General features: G+C 46.2%; 1 long non-coding RNA gene across 1 annotated transcript in view; it reads right to left on the minus strand.

The window, feature by feature from the left end:
- LOC141153259 (uncharacterized) overlaps window positions 1-13,069 on the minus strand; it is a 195,886-nt gene extending 182,817 nt beyond the window's left edge. Inside the window, exon 1 of the long non-coding RNA XR_012247273.1 lies at window positions 12,947-13,069. This is a non-coding gene — a long non-coding RNA (uncharacterized lncRNA). The remainder of the gene's footprint in view (window positions 1-12,946) is intronic.
- Window positions 13,070-14,281: the final 1,212 nt, after the last annotated feature.

Raw genomic sequence — 14,281 nt, forward strand, 5'->3', positions numbered from 1 at the left:
GGTGTTTCTAGCCTGGGAGGGGGCCAATATTCATGGCACCCTTCATGGGCTATTAATATCAGCCCCCAGCTGTCTGCCTAGCCTTTGCTAGCTATTAAAATAGGGGGGACCCCACGTCATTTTTTTTGGGGGGTCCCCCATTTTACTAGCTGGTAAAGGCTAGGTATTCAGCTGGGGGCTGATATTAGTAGCCTGGGAAGCTCCATGGGTATTACCCCCTTCCCAGGCTTCAAACATCTGCCCCAGCCATCTGCTTAACCTCCACTAGAGACTAAAATTACGGGGAACCCCACGCCAATTTTTTTTTTTTATAAATCCTTTATTTTAACACTAAATGACAAGTACAGTAACCAACACTGTCACTGTACTTCTTATATATGTGACTGACATGTTTCGATCTATCTAATCTATGCGTGATGCTCTATCTTTCTTTTCTAAATTGTTGGGTACCGCTGCTGAATTGCCAGCTGGCTTCTTTAAAGAGACGGTGCATGAAAACACTATTATTTTTTTTTAAATAAATCCTTTACACTAAATGACAAGTACATTAAGCAACACTGTCACTGTACTTCTTATATATGTGACTGACATGTTTCTATCTATCTAATCTATGTGTGATGCTCTATTCCTTCTTGTCTAAATTGTCAGGTACCGGTGTATGCCGCTGCTGAATGGCTGGCCGGCTTTTTTAAAGAGAGCGTCTTATGAGCAGTTTGTCAGCTTTTGGACACATTTGAAGGTGTTTTCTATGTGTTTCATGTGTTTCTATGTGTTTTTGTTTGCCTGCAATTGGTTTTAACGGTGTTCGACGGTGTTCTAACGTGTTCGACAAACAGTTCGACGAACAGTTCCTCGAACATCCCGGTGTTCGACGAACCGAACCCGAACACTACGGGGGTGGCTCAACACTAATCCTCAGCCTCCAAAACCACTATACCACCAGGGTGACTGTGGTCCGTGTTGCCATTATTGAAAGTTCCTCCATACTTATTTTTGTCAGCTTTTGCTTCGAAGGCATAAGCAAACACTGTGGTAGACCCACTCCCAAATAATGGGAATAATATCTTTAAGATGCTGTACTGTATGGCTCTTGTAAGTGGCATTAAAACAGTCTTGTTAAGCTACTGCGACCTCCACCACTTTTCCAAGGGGCATTAAAACTGTCTTGTTAAGCTACTGCGACCTCCACGTCTCTTCCGAGGGGCATTAAAAGTGTCTTTTTTAGCTACTGGGACCTCCATTTCTCTACCAAGGGGCATTAAAACTGTCTTATTAAGCTACTGTGACCTCCACCACTTTTCCAAGGGGCATTAAAACCATCTTGTTAAGCTACTGTGACCTCCACATCTTTTCCGAGGGGCATTAAAACCGTCTTCTTTAGCTACTGAGGCCTCCACGTCTCTTCCGAGGGGCATTAAAGGCATCTTGTGAAACCACTCTGAACTCCACAGCTCTTCCAAGGGGCAATGAAATGTTGTTTTTAATTAACTCTAACCTCCATGGCTCTTTTAACGGGCATTCCATTTCCTCGTAACTTTTGGCAGTTTTTGCTTGGAAGGCATAAGCAAAGACTGTGGGAAACCCACTTCCCAAAAATGGAAATAATATTTTTAAGATGCTGTACTGCATGGCTCTTGTAAGGGGCATTGCAAGTTCCTCCATCCTAATTTTTGGCAGCTTTTGCTTGGAAGGCATAAGCAAAGACTGTGGGAGACCCACTTCCCAAAAATGGAAATAATATTTTTAAGATGCTGTACTGCATGGCTCTTGTAAGGGGTATTGCAAGTTCCGCCGTCCTAATTTTTGGCAGCTTTTGCTTGGAAGGCATAAGCAAAGAATATGGCAGACCCACTCCCCAATATTGGGAATAATGTTTGTAATATTCTGTACTGCATGTCTCTTTTAAGTGGCATTGCAAGTTCCTCCATCCTAATTTTTGGCAGCTTTTGGTTGGAAGACATAAGCAAGAACTATGGGGAACCCACTCCCCAATAATGGCAATAATGTTTGTAATATGCTGTGCTGCATGGCTGTTGTAAGGAGCATTTCAAGTTTCTCCATCCTAATTTTTGAGAGCTTTTGCTTGGAAGGTTTAAGCAAAGACTATGGGAGACCCACTCCCCAATAATGGGAATAATGTTTTTAAGATGCTGTACTGTATGGCTCTTGTAAGGGGCAAAAAAAACGTCTTGGTAAGCTACTGTGACCTCCACCACTTTTACAAGGGACATTCAAACTGTCTTGTTAAGCTACTGTGACCTTCACCAATTTTCCAAGGGGCATTCAAACTGTCTTGTTAAGCTACTGTGACCTCCACCACTTTTCCAAGGGGCATTAAAACCGTCTTGTTAAGCTATTGCGACCTCCTCAACTCTTCCAACGGGCATTGCATTTCCTCCTAATTTTAGTCAGCTTTTGCTTTTCAATGCATAGGCGAACACTAAGGGAGACCCACTCCCTAGTAATGGGTAGAAGGTTTTTAGTACCCTGCAATCCACGTCTGTTTCAAGGGGCATTGCAGTTCCTCATAATTTTTGGAAAGCCTTCCATTCACTGCTTAGGCCAACAATGTACAGGAGACCCAGTTGCTATAAATGGAAAAAACGGTTTAGTTAAGGCCCTCTGACCTCCATGTCATTTCCAAGGGGCATTGGAGTGCCTCTAAATTTTTGGTAGGCCTTGCACTCACTGTATGCCCTATAACTGTGTAGCCGAAATGCTCCTTTTGGTACAGAAACATATCCTACAAGACATGTGTGGTTGACTGGCCTGATATTGATGTGAATGGTCCCTGTTCCTCTTACTCTTTCTCCTTTGCCACCACTTTATCCATCATTTATCACCTGAAGCTTTGTTTTAACGGGAGTCATAGAACTGGGATAGTAGCAGGAAAACATTCAGCAATCCTCGGAGGAGGTAGGATATGTGCCAAAATGCTGACCACCTCAGGCCTAGCCACTACTACATACATGCGCTTGCATTCCAAGAAAACAAAGCAGATGCTAACTTCTATCATCATCATCATGCTCCTCACCTTGTCAGTCTCAACTTCCCTGATGTAGAAGCCAGGGCCCACCGGAAGAGTCTGGTTCTCTCGTGGGCTCGTCCAATGCTGCCCTACAGTATGCCAGGCTAAGAAAAATGTGTGGGAAGGTGACAGGAGAAACAGGGGAGGCTGGGGACCATTTATGGACACCTGGCCGCCCCCAGGTGGCTGGGGGCCGTGTGTGGACCCCCGGCCGCGGGGCAGCTGGGGACCAAGTATGGAGACCCGGCTGCCCCCTGGCAGCTGGGGACCGAGTGTGGACACCAGGACACCAAAGCAGCCATGAGGTAGTGGCCAGCTTCGGCCTGCTCCCAACTAAAAGGCCCCATTTTAAGTGCAAACTAGCAGTATGGCATTGAAGCCTGGGGGTGGGTGGGTGGCAGGCTACACACTTATGCTTGCATTAAAAGAAAACAAAGCAGATGCTGATTTTCATCATCATCATGCGCCTCACCTTGGCACTCTCAACTTCCCTGAGGGAAGAGCCAGGGCCCACCGGAGGAGTCTGGTTCTCTGGTGGGCTCGTCCAATGCTGCCCTAGAGCAGGCCTGGCTAAGAAAAGTGTGGGGGAAGGTGAGAGGGAGAAAAGGGGGTGGCTGGGGATCATTTATGGACACACGGCCGCCCCCAGGCGGCAGGGGGCCGTATGTGGACACCCGGCCGCAGGGCGGCTGGGGACCGAGTTTGGACACCCGGCCACCCCCTGGTGGCTGGGGACTGAGCGTGGACACCCGGCCGCTGGGCGGCTGGGGACTGGGTATGGATATCTCGCTGCCGTAGCAGCCATGAGGTACTGGCTTCCAAACTAAAAGGCCCCATTTCAAGTGAAAACTAGCAGTATGGTAATACAGCCTGCAGGTGGGTGGGTGGTTGGCTGCATATTTGCGCTTGCATTGCAAGGAACGGGGGAGGTACAATTGAACACTGCCCTGGGACAAGGACTTGCACTGAGATAGTTGCAAGTCTGCATCTTCTGATGCGGCAAGGATCACTTCTGATGGGCACACTTTTAGGCAGTGACCTGGGAGTCAGAGATGATTCCAGGGGTCTTCCCCAAGCTGTTCCCATGTGTTTTCAGCACTGTATGCATGTGTCACACAGCACATGGCCAGATAAGGCTGTAAAATGTTAAAATGACATTTCCCGGTGAATGCATTTGTCACGGCTGAAAGCAATGCAAAAGTGCAAAAAACGCATGAAAAATCCTACTTGTGAACATAGCCCAAGGTGTGGAGGAGTATTTTTGTTTTTGGTTATTTATTTCACCTAATACACAAGTCTTTACCCTGGAAAAAAAATTACTTAACATATTTCACAGGAAAACCATTTCAGTTTAGTTTTTGAACGCCTTATTGTGAGCCCGTAAAAGTGCCTTAATACTAGTTTTGAGACACCACCGTAGTGTTCGAGTTTGGTTCGGTTCGTCGAACACCTGAATGTTCGTCGAACTACGTTAAAACCAATGGCAGGCAAACAAAAACACTTAGAAAACACCTTCAAAGGTGTCCAAAAGCTGACAAACTGCTCAGAAGACACAACTAACAGATGGAAGAGTGACACAAGTACATATAGTCATGCGAAAAGAAAAGAGGTGGAGGAGTAAAAGGAGGGGGAGACACAGATATAGGCATGTCATGCCCTTCTAAAACCAAAAATGTGCGAAGCCGACACGGCCAGTCCGTTCCTGCCCGTGCGACCTCCGTGTCGCCGGGTTTGTGCCAGAGCTGCGGTGAACCCTGATGGCCATCCCCCCTCTCTCAATACTGGTGCCTGTCCACAGGTGGGTCGAGCCCTCACGCGGTGGGGGGAGTAACATCTGCAGAAGAAAGACCATCTTCCAGCCAAATTAAGATGTCTACTTCTTTTTGTGGACAATGTGATACGATCCCTTTCTTAAGGACACGCCCATCGCTACAAATTCCAGATGAGGCACAAAAACAGCAGGTGCTTCAACGGATATCAAGTGCTCCTTCAAGTGGGCTCTCCTCCACCTCAACTTCAACATCACAAATACTCCAGTCCTCAGAGGTGTCACCCCAATCACACTTGCTTCCTCACAGCTCCCAAGTCTCCAGCTGCCCATCTGAGTATGGGGTAACACAGATGGTTGAGTCTGCAAAGCTGTTTACTCATGCTATAGCCTGGGAAACGGAGGTCTGCTCCAGAGCTTCTGTGAATCCAGACGAGGAAATGATCTGCACTGATGCCCAGAATCTTTATGAGTCGGATCCAGGACCAGATGAAGAAGGTTCTGAGCATAATGTAGACCCTCATTCCCAAACTGTAACTCAGGTTGGTGGAGACAATGATGAAGAGGATGATGAGACTCAAATACCTGATTGGAGCGACAATTTGACTTTTCGGTCAGGGCAGGAAGAGGTTGGCTCTGAGGAATACTGGTGTGAGAACACACAGGGTGATGATGACGAGGTTGGAGATCCCACTTACTGTCAACCCACAGTCAGCCAGTTTATGAGGTCAGCAGAGGAGGTGGAGGAGGATGTGACTAGCCCAGGGGATGGGGATGACTCGGTACCCAGGCCTTTGCCTGGCCTTTGGGATGTCGCGTTGGTCGGCTCCCGGGCCCATACCCTGGGGTCTGTCTTTAAAAGGGTGGATAATTTTTAATTTTATAAGAGTTTGTGACGCCACCTGTGGTATCTGGTGAGAAGCACCAGCGCTGCAGTAGTCCACTGAGGCCAGTGATAAGGCAGCTCGATGTTATAGCTCCCCACAGGTGGAGCTAGGCCTCAGAAAAGCGTATTCAGGGGGAATGCAGGACAGGTGAGACCTAGCTGTGTCAGAGCAAGAATGGGAACAGACACGGTAGTCACTTCAGTACCTTTTACTGGTGGAAATTCAGGCACATCCCGGAGCACTGTAGGGTGAAGGGTGCATATCAGGATCCTCCCCAATGAGCGGGTGTAGGGCCTCCTGTTTCTTGCCTCTGCGTAGTAAGTTTCTGACCTGCCTGGAGCTAGGCCTAACTTTGTCTCTGTCCTGCGCTGGCTGACCTTGTGGTAGGGCCTTGTCTTGGAGTTCACGCTCCCAGTATGCGGGGCCTAAGCGTCTCCTGGCTCTGTTATGTATCAGCACCTTAACGATCATGGGACTTGTAGTTCTCCAGGGATTCCGGTTATGCCTTACTGAGTCATAGAGATCCCGGTAAGCTCAGATCCGGTGTCCGGTAAATGCTTTGGGGTCAGCTGGTTAAGATCCTCTGCCCCCTATGTACTAACTCTCCACTCGCCTTTGGCCTAGTCGGGCCCTCACTATTCTATACACACTAACGGCAACTTGCCGAGCTTCATCGATCTTATGACGCCGGCACACCTTAAGCTCTAACTGGGTTCCCTGAATCTAGCTAACAGAAGCCTCGTGCTCCACTGCTGAACTATTAACTGAGTTCTCTAGACTAGACTGAGCTCCACTGCAGACTGACCTCTCTTAGGCTTCTTTACTGCATGAACTCTTCAGAGGAACTGAACTGCCTAGCTCCAACTTCCCTATTTAAATCCCTAATGGGCTCCCTCTGCTGGTCTGAGGTGGAAGGTGGAGATGTGTGAATGTTTATGGGGGCCTCTTGTGGAGGATTCCATCAATGCACTCTTCTAGGATCTGTGATACCAAGTGCAGCTGGGTGTCACAGAAGCTATTGACGACGAGGTTAGGTTGCGCCTTCCTGGACAGAGACGGAGTACTGGAAGCACGTCAACAACTGCATCCTCAACCACAACTCTGCCTCTGACCACAAGTCGTAGTGGCTCTTCAAGTCGCATGGGCTCTAAGCCTTGCATAGCCTGGGCATTTTTTCAGATCGATAAGGATGACCCTACTCGTCTTATCAGTAATATTTGTCACCAAAAGCTTAGTAGAGGCGAAAAAATCCATAGTTTGAGTACTTCATGCATGAACCGTCACATGGATATGAAGCATAAGTTGCAGTTGGAAGCTCACTGTGCTACAATGAGGCTTAGCGGGCCGGGCTAACCACTGTCTGCCCCATCTTGTGCATCTGCGGCCTCTTCATCCTCTGTGACTGGAGGGACAGCAGTCACACATGTTTTTGGACGCAGACCTGCCACCTCTTACCCGCAACAGCCAGGGTGATTGGCAGGTCATCATTTCATTTGGAAGTGGAAACCCCAGCTGGTGTTGAGCGCTCTCCGATATTGAGAGCACCACCTTTGGATCAAGGCAACCTAACTTTTCCCCCTGCATCTTCCTCACAGACCGGCAAGTTTGCCGGGTACACACTACTCAACCCCGTCTAAGCACAACAGCCAGCCCTCGGTCCCTCAGATGTGGACAAGTAAAAGACCATTTCCTCCTAGCCATGAGAAAGCTAAAAGGTAGAATTTCCACATCTGCAAGCTCTTGGCTACAGAAATGCTGCCTTTCCGCCTGGTGTACACAGAGGATTTTTGAGACCATATGTCCGTCGCAGTGCCCCAGTACCAGATGCCCAGTTGGCACTACTTCTCAAAGAAAGGTGTGCCTGCGCTACACCAGCATGTCGCACACAACATCACCGCTTCTTTGAGAGACTCTGTGTGTGACAGGGTGCATTTTACCACAGAGACTTGGGCGAGTAGTCATGGACTGGGGCGTTACATGTCTCTGACTGGGCACTGGGTAACTATGGTGACAGCAGGACAAGGGGCTGCTGTCCAAGTCTTGCCGTCCCCACGAGTTGCACGTCAATCCTTTTTATCTAGAAGTTCCTCCACTGCTTCTGCCTCCTCAACCTCCTCTCTGTCCTCCACCTGCACCCAAAGCCTGTCTGGTAATGCCACATGCTTTCTTACTGCGCAAAAGGAATCCTGCACACCTCCTTATTATACTGGCAGCAGGGCTCAACGGCATCAGGCGGTGTTTACTTTGAAATGTCTGGGAAATGTGAGTCACACAGCTGAGAAGTTGTGGTCAGCTCTGGAGACCCAGTTTCATGAATGGTTGTCTCCACTGGACCTGCAACCAGGGAAGGCCGTGTGCGACAATGCTGCAAAACTGGGTGCGGCCCTTAGCCGGGGCAATGTCACACATGTGCCTTGTATGGCTCACGTGTTGAACCTGGTTGTCCAGCAATTTTTAGTCCACTATCCCAGACTAGATAGCCTTCTGCAGAGGGCATGGTCACTGTGTGCTCACTTCCGCCGTTCGCATCCCGCAGCTCAATGACTTACATCACTCCAGTATTCGTTGGGCCTGCCAGTTCACCGGCTGAAATGCGATGTGCCGACACGGTGGAATTCAACTCTACACATGTTGCAGCGACTGTGGCAGCACCGACAAGCCCTGGTGTAATACATTCTGACGTATAGCCTGGGCCAACGAGATCCAGAGGTGGGGGAAATCACGCTGCAGGAGTGGTCTGAGATCAGGGACCTATGAAGTTGATGCGCCCCCTGGGCCGTGGGGTACCCGGAGCCGGGCCGGTAGACGCTGGGGGTTGTAGTCATCTAGTGACACTTCTATCTGGTATCCTCGGGCCTTGGCGGGCGACATGTGTTCAGTCCCCTGGGTCCTATGTGGCTTACTTCTTAGTGAGACTGGTGTGGACTTTGGCCTGCAGTACATGAAATGCTGCATCCTCCGGTTTCTAGTTGAGCCTTGCTGTTTCTCCTCTAGTTGAGGGACCAGTTCCCCTTATCTGGCCTGACCCCTCTACCTCCTGGTAGTAGCGGGTGTACTGGTGGCCTTCTGCACGGCCCGTACCCCTAGGGTCCCTTCAGTTCCTGGAGCCTTCCTGCTCCCACTCCTCTCTTCTCTCCTTCAGTCCTGGACCTCCCAGGCTAGGCCCGCCTCCGGAACAGAGCTCATGCTGAACATCTGCTCCTGTCACTTCTCCTCCTCTGACTGGCTTGCTCTTTCTAAGATGGCTTCCTATTTATACTCTCCCTGTCATGTGCTCCCCTAAGCTGCTTTCTCCACCCACACCCACTACATAGGACCCTCCCACCAGCTAGGGACCTGGGACTGTGCTCTCCCTTAGGAGCAATCTCGCCCTACCCCCATTGCGGTTATGTGTTGGATGCAGGTGCTAGGGTCCCGAGCCATACTCCTTCCGTACCTCTGGGCAACTGTTGACTGATGGGTTGGCATGGGGAGGAGCTCTGTTAAAATCTGCCAATTGAATTGTGATAAAGCGTTAGCAGCAGCTTTAGACCCCTCAGCATCGTGGCGAGCGCGGACCCATGCATTGTGTTTTAGGCACAGGAAAGCTAGCCAGCATAGACGGGAGAGACGATGATGCCGTCTTATTAATGCAGTGCGCTAGGCTGGTGTTTTTTGTTATGAAGCGTATATTTTTGTTACCCAGGAGCGCGCCCCATATTTCTATTTCTACCACTATTGGGAAGAAAAAATTTTTCCGGGCTAGATGCAGCTATAAATTATTATTAATTTCAAAGCTGGTGGAGCTTGGTATAGATGGCCTAATACAATGAGTACCACACACTGCTACTATGCCCAAAATTATTTTCCAGGCAAGATGCATGTAAAAAGTATTATTAATTTCAAAGCTGGTGGAGCTTAGTATAGATGGCCTAATACAATGAGTAACACACACTGCTACTAAGCCCAAAATTATTTGCATGGGGATCGCCCCTGGAAGCATTTCTGACCCCCAGGTCACTGTTGTCAACAACGTGGTCAGAGGTATTAAGTAGAGATGAGCGGTGTCCGACTCGAACTGTTCACCAATCTCAAATTCGAGTTGTTTTGGGCAGTGTTCGAGCCGTTCGGCGAACAGGAACAATTTGAAAAAAATTCGGCTGTTCGAGTTTATGTTCGATAACTGTTCGTGCACCAAAATCATAACTGGATTTTTTCTCAGTAATGCTGAAAATGAATGTTAATACGCAGTTTGAGTGTACAGCGGGGCGGGGGGAGGGGCAGGGGATGGATCTTTGCAGAAATAATGAAGATCTCCATCAGCAGCTCACACACGGAGCGAACTGCTTTTTTTCACACAAGCAAGGGCATGTGTCTTTGGCACTGTATGTCACATGTCCTTGCCCTATAAGACACAGCCATTTTCCCCATTGCCACCATTTTCTTACTGCTGCCGCTGCGTGTTAGACGGCACCGCTGTTGCTGTGTGCGCTATACTTTGTTAATTTCAAGCCAATTTTCGCACAAATCTACATATAGCTTGGAAGTAGGGAATAGTTGTGATTGCAGTCCTTTTGAGGACTAGGTTTCATCATTTCCTGCGACTTTTATCAGGCAGGTCTGTGCTCTTAAATAGATAGGTGGGGAGTAAAACTAATTGTAATTGCAGTCCTTTTCAGGGCTAGGTTATACCAGTTCCTATCACTTTTTGCCAGGCAGGTCTGTGCCAGTGCTGTGCAAGTTTTTTTCACAGCATTTGGCTAAATCTTGCAAAGCAAATCCTTTTTGGCCTCTTGCAGTGTGTGTTAGTCAGTGGAGTAGCCTATCTGTGTTGCAAGCTACACCACCTCTGTATAGAATACAATTTTTTTATTGCACCTAGTGAAGTAAAACCTTTTGGGCATAGCATCATTCTATTAGTCCATTTATACTAACCTCCACCAGGTTGCAAATTCAATATAATTTTTATCTGCATCTAGCTCTGAAAAAATATTTCGGCTTGTAGCAGTGTGTGGGACTTGTTCTATTAGTCCATCTACACTAACCTCCACCAGGTTGCAAATTCAATATAATTTTTTTCTGCATCTAGCTCGGAAAAAATATTTTGGCTTCTAGCAGTGTGTGGGACTTATTCTATTAGTCCATCTATACTAACCTCCATCAGGTTGCAAATTCAATATCATTTTTTTCTGCATCTAGCTCTGAAAAAATATTTAGGCTTCTAGCAGTGTGTGGGACTTGTTATATTAGTCCATCTATACTGACCTCCATCAGGTTGCAAATTCAATATAATTTTTTTCTGCATCTAGCTCTGAAAATATATTTAGGCTTCTAGCAGTGTGTGGGACTTATTCTATTAGTACATCTATACTGACCTCCATCAGGTTGCAAATTCAATATAATTTTTTTCTGCATCTAGCTCGGAAAAAATATTTGGCCTTCTAGCAGTGTGTGGGACTTTCTCTATTAGTCCTTCTATACTGACCTCCATCAGGTTGCAAATTAAAAATAATTTTTATCTGCATCTTCCTCTGAAAAAATATTTGGGCTTCTAACTGTGTGTGGGACTTGCTCTATTAGTCCATCTATACTGACCTCCATCAGATTGCAAACTGAATATAATTTTTTTCTGCATCTAGCTCTGAAAAAATATTTGGCCTTCTAGCAGTGTGTGGGACTTTCTCTATTAGTCCATCTATACTGACCTCCATCAGGTTGCAAATTCAATATAATTTTCTCTGCATCTAGCTCTGAAAAAATATTTGGCCTTCTAGCAGTGTGTGGGATTTTCTCTATTAGTCCATCTATACTGACCTCCATCAGGTTGCAAATTAAAAATAATTTTTATCTGCATCTAGCTCTGAAAATATATTTGGCCTTCTAGCAGTGTGTGGGACTTTCTCTATTAGTCCATCTATACTGACCTCAATCTGGTTGCAAATTAAAAATAATTTTTATCTGCATCTAGCTCTGAAAAAATATTTGGCCTTCTAGCAGTGTGTGGGACTTTCTCTATTAGTCCATCTATACTGACCTCCATCAGGTTGCAAATTAAAAATAATTTTTTGTCTGCATCTAGCTCTGAAAAAATATTTGGCCTTCTAGCAGTGTGTGGGACTTTCTCTATTAGTCCGTCTATACTAACCTCCATCAGGTTGCAAATTAAAAATAATTTTTATCTGCATCTACCTCTGAAAAAATATTTGGGCTTCTAGCTGTGTGTGGGACTTGTTCTATTAGTCCATCTATACTGACCTCCATCAGATTGCAAACTGAATATAATTTTTTTCTGCATCTAGCTCTGAAAAAATATTTGGCCTTCTAGCAGTGTGTGGGACTTTCTCTATTAGTCCATCTATACTGACCTCCATCAGGTTGCAAATTAAAAATAATTTTTTGTCTGCATCTAGCTCTGAAAAAATATTTGGCCTTCTAGCAGTGTGTGGGACTTTCTCTATTACTCCATCTATACTGACCTCCATCAGGTTGCAAATTAAAAATAATTTTTATCTGCATCTAGCTCTGAAAAAATGTTTAGCCTTCTAGCAGTGTGTAGGACTTTCTCTATTAGTCCATCTATACTGACCTCCATCAGGTTGCAAATTAAAAATAATTTTTATCTGCATCTAGCTGTGAAAAAATATTTGGCCTTCTAGCAGTGTGTGGGACATTCTCTATTAGTCCATCTATACTGACCTCCATCAGGTTGCAAATTAAAAATAATTTTTTGACTGCATCTAGCTCTGAAAAAATATTTGGCCTTCTAGCAGTGTGTGGGACTTTCTCTATTAGTCCATCTATACTGACCTCCATCAGATTGAAAATTAAAAATAGTTTTTATCTGCATCTAGCTCTGAAAAAATATTTGGCCTTCTAGCAGTGTGTGGGACTTTCTCTATTAGTCCATCTATACTGACCTCCATCAGGTTGCAAACTGAATATATTTTTTTTCTGCATCTACCTCAGAAAAAATATTGGGCTTCTAGCTGTGTGTGGGACTTGTTCTATTAATCCATCTATACTGACCTCCATCAGGTTGCAAATTGAATATAATTTTTTTCTGTATCTAACCCAGCCAATAGTTTTGGCCTAATTCCACAGTTTGGCCGCTCAGCTCTGCTCGGTTCCCATCCATTGTTTTTTTGTGCAAACAACTCCAGAGTTGTGAATTAGTTAACCACCAAAATGGATGAATAAAAAAGGAAAAGGAGAAAAGAAATGGGGGGCGCAGATCTAAGTGTAGTATTTTAATAATATCGAATTAGAATTAAAAATTGCTCTCACCTTTGTGGTGTCTTGTTATCCAGCATGTAACCCTGTCTTTAGGGAGTGGATTAGTCGTCTGGATCTGCTGGCCTGCAGCTCAAAAACAGGTAAAACGAGCTCCCTTGCAGGAGACTCGTCAGAAAGTGCAAGAAAGAGTTTCCAGTTTGTCAGGAAGCGCTTCCAGGTTATTCATTACTTACTCCAAATCTTTCAGGAATTGATTGAGCGGTTGGATTAGTTCCTCCTCCTCTTTTTATTCTATATAAATGTATCCTTTAAAGACAATTATGATTTTACCTGATGAAGGCTAATGTTATGTATAGCCGAAACGCGTTGTTTGTATAAAAATAAACTGGATTATTCCTGAAAGATTTGGAGTAAGTAATGAATCACCTGGAAGCGCTCCCTGACAAACTGGAAACTCTTTCTTAACCACCAAAATGAGTGGAAAAAGGCCTGCTGCTGGTGGAAAGGGGAATAGGCATGTTGGGAAAGGGAAAAAAGGTTGTGTCCGTGGGGTAGGTGTTAAAGCAACAGTAACATCTGCAGAAGAAAGACCATCTTCCAGCCAAACTAAAATGTCTACTTCTTTTAGCGGACAATGTGATAAGATCCCTTTCTTACGGCCACGTCAATCGCTACAAATTCCAGATGAGGCACAAAAACAGCAGGTGCTTCAACGGATATCAAGTGCTCCTTTAAGTGGGCTCTCCTCCACATCAACTTCAACATCACAAATACTCCAGTACTCAAAGGTGTCACCCCAATCGCACTTGCTTCCTCACAGCTCCCAAATCTCCAGCTGCCCGTCTGAGTATGAGGTAGAACAGATGGTTGAGTCTGCAGAGCTGTTTACTCATACTATAGCCTGGGAATCAGAGGTCGACTCCAGCGCTTCTGTGAATCCAGACAAGGAAATGATCTGCACTGATGCGCAGAATCATTATGAGTCGGATCCAGGACCAGACGCAGAAGGTTCTGACCATAATGTAGACCCTCATTCCCAAACTGTAACTCCTGTTGGTGGAGACAATGATGAAGACGATGATGAGACTCAAATACCTGATTGGAGCAACAACTTTAGTTTTTTGTCAGGGCAGGAACAGGTTGGCTCTGAGGACGACGGGTGTGATAACGCACAGGGTAATGTTGATGAGGTTGGAGATCCCACTTACTGTCAACCCACAGTCAGCCAAGAGATAAGGTCAGCAGAGGAGGTGGAGGAAGATGCTAGTGACGACGAGGTCAGGTTGCGCCTTCCTGGATAGAGACGTAGTACTGGAAGCACGTCAACAACTGCATCCTCAAACACAACTCTGCCTCTCACCACAAGTCGTGGTGGCTCTTCAGGTC

The sequence above is a fragment of the Phyllobates terribilis genome, unplaced genomic scaffold (assembly GCF_046119375.1).
Source record: "Phyllobates terribilis strain yellow unplaced genomic scaffold, ASM4611937v1 Scaffold_7__3_contigs__length_470593459, whole genome shotgun sequence".
NCBI classification, from domain to species: domain Eukaryota; kingdom Metazoa; phylum Chordata; class Amphibia; order Anura; family Dendrobatidae; genus Phyllobates; species Phyllobates terribilis.